Source organism: Colobus angolensis, unplaced genomic scaffold, assembly GCF_000951035.1.
Source record: "Colobus angolensis palliatus isolate OR3802 unplaced genomic scaffold, Cang.pa_1.0 Scaffold133, whole genome shotgun sequence".
In the NCBI taxonomy this organism is placed as follows: domain Eukaryota; kingdom Metazoa; phylum Chordata; class Mammalia; order Primates; family Cercopithecidae; genus Colobus; species Colobus angolensis.
The window spans coordinates 4,779,811-4,785,888 of NW_012114411.1; the positions used below are offsets into that span (position 1 = coordinate 4,779,811).

The 6,078-nt window shown below is 46.4% G+C and overlaps 1 pseudogene across 1 annotated transcript; it reads left to right on the forward strand.

Moving 5' to 3' along the window:
- The first annotated feature begins 750 nt into the window (after nucleotides 1–750).
- Nucleotides 751–1,243, forward strand: LOC105506209 (annotated as a pseudogene). Its single transcript, XR_001000890.1, has one exon. The product of XR_001000890.1 is annotated as a 60S ribosomal protein L26-like (transcript).
- The last annotated feature ends 4,835 nt before the right edge of the window (nucleotides 1,244–6,078 follow it).

A 6,078-nucleotide genomic window follows, 5' to 3' on the forward strand; every position in this document is an offset into this window, starting at 1 on the left:
TTGAGCCACCGCGCCCGGCCAGCCCCAGCCTTCTAATTCAGCAGAAGAGTCACCCATGCTGAGATCTGTCCACACTGCAGATTTATGAAGAAAATACATGCAGTGGCTCTTTTTTTTTTTTCTTTTTCTTTTTTTTTTGTGATGGAGTCTCACTCTGTTGCCCAGGCTGGAATACAGTGGCAGGATCTCGGCTCACCACAACCTCCACCTCCCAGGTTCAAGCAATACTCCTGCCTCAGCCTCCCCAGTAGCTGGGACCACAGGCACGCACCACCATGTCCAGCTAATATTTTTAGTAGAGATGCAGTTTCACTATATTGGCCAGGCTGGTCCCGAACTCCTGACCTCGTGATCTGCCCACCTTGGCCTCCCAAAGTTCTGGGATTACAGGCATTAGCCACCGCACCTGGCTGCAGTGGCTCTTTTAAAGCAGTAAATTTTGGGATAACTAGTTATACATAATAACTGAAACAATCAGGCCTTTTAGAATTCCTATGTAAGCTAACTTTTACCATGTAGCATTCTCACACATTTGTGTAAGTGTGTGTGTGTGTGTGCAAAAGAAAAGAGATAAGGAGCTTTGTTATTGCATAGTGTTTTGTGGTCCGCTCACTTTTGCCTTTGCCTGCATTCAGTAGAGCAATTAAGAATCTAAAGTACCCAGTCTGTACATTGGGCTGTCTGCCAGGTACCATGTTAAAAACAAAGCTGAGCCCTTTTGCGGCCATCACCGAAGCAGGAGCGGCCAAAATGAAGTTTAATCCCTTTGTGATTTCCGACCGAAGCAAGAATCGCAAAAGGCATTTCAATCACCTTCCCACATTCGCAGGAAGATTATGTCTTCCCCTGTTTCCAAAGAGCTGAGACAGAAGTACAACGTGCGATCCATGCCCATCTGAAAGGATCATGAAGTTCAGCTTGTACGAGGACACTATAAAGGTCAGCAAATTGGCAAAGTAGTCCAGGTTTACAGGAAGAAATATGTTATCTACATTGAACGGGTGCAGCGGGAAAAGGCTAATGGCACAACTGTCCACATAGGCATTCACCCCAGCAAGGTGGTTATCACTAGGCTAAAACTGGACAAAGACCGCAAAAAGATCTTTGAACGGAAAGCCAAATCTCGCCAAGTAGGAAAGGAAAAGGGCAAATACAAGGAAGAAACAATTGAGAAGATGCAGGAATAAAGTAATCTTATATATAAGCTTTGATTAAAACTTGAAACAAAGAAAAAAACAAAAAACAAAACAAAGCTGAGCCTGCTCCTAGCTTGTTGGAAAACTCAGATAAACACAAATTAACAGACACAAATTCCAACAGCTCTCCTGTCACATTCTATGTTTTGGAAGACCCTAGGGTGGCTTTCTCAGATTCAGCACTGGGACCATCATAGTCAACACTTGTCATGATCAAGACTCAACCCCAGGTCTTGGATACAGTCCTAACGGACCACTGGTTCTAACCCACAAGGTTGTTTACCCATCTAAGCAGACGTAGGGGTAAACAGGATTCCTGCTTCAAATACAGGATTCTGGGAAGTTGATTCTTTCTTGACTCTAAGTCAAACTAAATGCAAGCATAAGCTTCATCAACAAAGTAGTTGTTTGTCTATTATGCAACTTCCCTAATGCCTTTTAATTTCTTCCGAAGACTCAACTAATGCTACAGGTAAGACAATTAAAAAGACACACAGACATAGGATCACACATCAAGTTTTTGCCAAATTAAATTACTGTTTTAAAAATGATTTGCACCACTGATGGGCAAAATCCATAAAATTTCCAATGTATGAACTCTGGGATACAAGACACTCTTTATCTTTGACCACTGTGAACACTCTGAGGAAAATTCCTGTGGTTTTGAGGCAGTCACAAGGCAATGTGCTGCAAATGACCTGGACTCAGAAGCAAAAGGCTCTTGATTTTAATCCCAGCCCACCACTGACAAGCTCAATGGCCCTGGGATGTTTCCTCATCAGCAGAGGTGGGCTAATGAATCCAGAGCCCCTGATTCACAGCTGTTCCTCAATGAATGAACACATAGAAAGTTATACAATGATACAAAAATATCAGGTAGAAATGTACTTGTTTGTAAGTCTATCAGTCCATCCATCCACTCACCCATCTGTCTATTCATCCATCTATTTTTCTAGCCACCCATCCATCCGTCTGTCCATGCACCTATTTATCCATCCATCCAATTATCCGTCCATCTATCCGGATAACATATCCATCTGTGCACCCACCCATCCATCCATTCATGGATACAACCATTCATCTATACATCCACCCACCTATTCACCAAACTATTCATCTGTCCGTCCGTCCGTCCATCCATCCATCCATCCATCCATCCATCCATCCCTGCATACACCCACTCACTTGTTCATCCATCCAACTCATCCATTCAACCACCCACCTACCCATCTGTCTGTCCATCCATCCATCTACCCATCCATCCATCCATCCATCCATCTACCCATCTACCCATTCATCCATCCATCCATTTATTCATCCACACATACATTCGGCCACCCATTCACCAAACCCTTATCTATCATCCATCCATCCATCCATGTATACACCCCACCCTTTCATCCATCCATCCATCCACTCACCCACCCATTTGTCCATGCATTCATTCATCCACCCATTTATTTATTCATCTACCCATTTATCTCTCAATCAATCCATGCATCCAGATGGTTGTCCATTTATCCATACATCCACAACTCCCACCCATCCACCCATCTATACATCCATCCTCCCACTGACTCAGGAGGCTTCATTTGAGTGTCTACAGCAGACATTGCGTGTGGCTCAGACACCTCTTAACTGCCTTGGCTGCCCACAAGTACCTCACAGGAGGTCTCTACTATAAATTTTGCTCAGCCCCTGGCAATGGAGGCCAGAAATAAAAGAAAAAAGTGATTTAAATAACACTGAAACAAACCAGACTTTTTGAACGGTAAGATTAAAAATGTACTCCTCTGTCTGTAGTGAGGTCAGGAGAGTTGGTCTGGGCCTGGCACAGCCATCTTGCAGTGTCACCAACCATCCTGGCACCTTTGCTCCATATTTTCTGTCATTCTTGGAATAGGACCTCTACCCTCTAGAGGACTTCCTGCTCTAAGCTAGCTGCTGGAACTCCAGACATCACATCATTATTCCAGGCAGGCCCAGCATGAGGCAGAGAAAGCGAAAAGTGGGCTTGTTGGCCACCAGTCCCCCTCTTGAGGGACTCCTCAGAAGTTTCACCCAATAACTTTGGTTTACATTGATTTTATTAACTAGAACATAGATTTTTGGTTACACCTAACTGCAAAGGAGAATAAGGATATCGTCTTCCAGCTGTCACATTGCCAAAATCAGTAAATTCAAGGTCCCTTAATATAAAGGAAGAAAGAAAGGATATGGGATAGGCAACTGGAGTCTCACACATGCGTGAGAAATGGATGGACGGACGGTGGACAGGGGCGTGTATGTAAATACTGTATTAGTCTTCTCAGGATGCCATAATAAAATAGCATAGACTGGGTACTTAAACAAAAGGAATTTATTTTCTCACAGTTCTGGAGACTGGGAAGTCCAAGATCAAGAAGCTGGTTGGTTCAGTTCCTGGTGAGGGCTGTCTTCTTGGTTTGCTGTGTTCTCACATGGAGGAGAGACACAGCAAGCAAGTCCTCTGGTATCTCTTCTCATAAAGGCACTAACTTCACTGCCTAGGGTCCTAACTTTACGATTTCATTTAACCTTAATTATTTCCTTGCTGCAAGTACAGACACATGGGGAACAGAACTTCAACACAGGAATTTGGAGAGTAGACACCACCCTGCTCATGGCACATATAAGCATGCATACTGAATGTGTGTGTGCATGTGTGTGAATGGAAAGATTGGGAGCCTCATTCATAGCACATATATGCATGCATACCATGTGTGTGCATGTGTGTCTATATGGAAAGATAGGAAATCTCATTATCTAAAGGCCTAGCCTTTTGGGTGAGCTGAGTTTTGTTGTGTATGCATTCAATTGAGTAATGAAGCTTCTCAAAGGCTGCCTCTCTTTGTTGGGCTCTCTGCCAGGTGCTGAGGTACAAACAAAGATGTGACTGCTCCACAGCTTATTGGGAGGCTCAGATAAACACGAATAAATCTAAATAAACACACATAAATTAAGGCCTATTAAAATAAACACTTGCTGCTCCCAGAAGCAGAGCCACAGCTGTTTGATTTTACTGCTGTATCCCACAGAGCCGATACTCAAAAAGCTTTGTTGAGGCCGGGCATGGTGGCTCCTCCCTGTAATCCTAGGACTTGGGGAGGGCTGAGACTGGGGGATTGCTCAAGGCCAGGAGTTTGAGACCAGCCTGGGCAATATAGTGAGAGCCCATCTCTAAAATAAAATAACCTGGGCATGGTGGTGCAGTCCTGTGGTCTCAGCTACTCAAGAGGCTGAGGTCAGAGGATCACTTGAGCCCAGGAGTTTGAGACCAGCCTAGGTAACACAGAGAGACCCCATCTCTAAATTTATAAAATGAGCCGGACATGGTGGCACATTCCTATGGTCCCAGATACTCGGGAGGCTGAGATACTCAACCCAGGGAGGTTGAGACCAGCCTAGGCAATAGAGAGAGACCTTGTCTCTACAAAAAAAAAAAAATAAGCAAAAATAAATAAAATATTTTTAAAAACATGAAAAAGCTTTGTTGAATAACTGGGCATGTTGAGAAATCACCAACAATAGAGCATTGTAGGAACCTGAGGAGAAAAAAACTGAGTTGGTGGTGCAGGAGCCAAGCAGTTAGGGGTACATGAAAGAAAATCGTGAGTGGGCTGTACCCTGGCAAATGCAGCTGGACAAAAGATCTGATGCTACTCATTCCCGAAGATCACATTCTTAAGCTCAAATGGGTGGCAGAGTTGATGTGACTCAGGGTAATGGTACAGGAATATACATGTGCATATATATCATACTGCAAATGTATTGGTTTTGAATCTGACTCTCTAAGAATAATCTAGGGGCCGGGTATGGTGGCTCCCGCCTGTAATCCCAGCACTTTGGGAGGCCGAGGAGGGTGGATCACCTGAGGTTGGGAGTTCAAGACCAGCCTGACCAACACGGAGAAACCCCATCTCTACTAAAAATACAAAATTAGCTGGGCGTGATGGTGCATGCCTGTAATCCCAGCTACTCGGGAGGCTGAGGCGGGGCAATCACTTGAACCCGGGAAGTGGAGGTTGCGGTGAGCTGAGATCGTGCCATTGCACTCCAGCCTGGGCAACAAGAGCAAAACTCTGTCTCAAAATACAAAATTAGCTGGGCGTGATGGTGCATGCCTGTAATCCCAGCTACTTGGGAGGCTGAGGCGGGGCAATCACTTGAACTCTGGAGGCAGAGGTTGCAGTGAGCCGAGACTACGCCACTGCACTCCAGCCTGGGCGACAAAAGTGAAACTCCGTCTCAAAGAAAATACAAATAAAAATACAAAAATTAGCCGGGCGAGGTGGCACACTCCTGTAGTCCTAGCTACTCAGGAGGCTGAGGCACGAGAAGCACTTGAGACCCGGGGCGGAGGCTGCAGTGAGCCGAGATGGCGCCACTGCACTCCAACCTGGGGAACAGAGTGAGACTTTGTCTCAAAAACAAAACAAAACAAAATAAAGTCCCTTTAGCTCTTAACGCCTAGGGACTCCTTAGCAGGGTACCTGTTACTCCGCTGCTTAGGGGAGCCTAGCTGCCAGCACCAAGAAGATAGGCTTGAATCCGACTGACAGCCAGAGAAGAGGCCCGGGGGACCACGGTCCTCTCCTACCCTGCAGCTCTCCTGGGGCTGCCTCTCCAGCCCTCCCTGCCCTCGGGGACTCCTGCCGGCGTCCCCCACCTACCTGCTCGACCGGCAGCAGCAGTAACGCGCGGCCCGGGCCCACCGGCCGCACTGGCGGGATGATGAGAGGCCGGCGGCAACTCGAGGCGGATTCGAATTCGGATTCGGGTTCGGAGGCCGGGGTCGGGCTAGGGATCGGGCTGGGGGTCTCGGTCTTGGGTCTCCCGGCCGCCGCCGCGCGCGACACCTGAC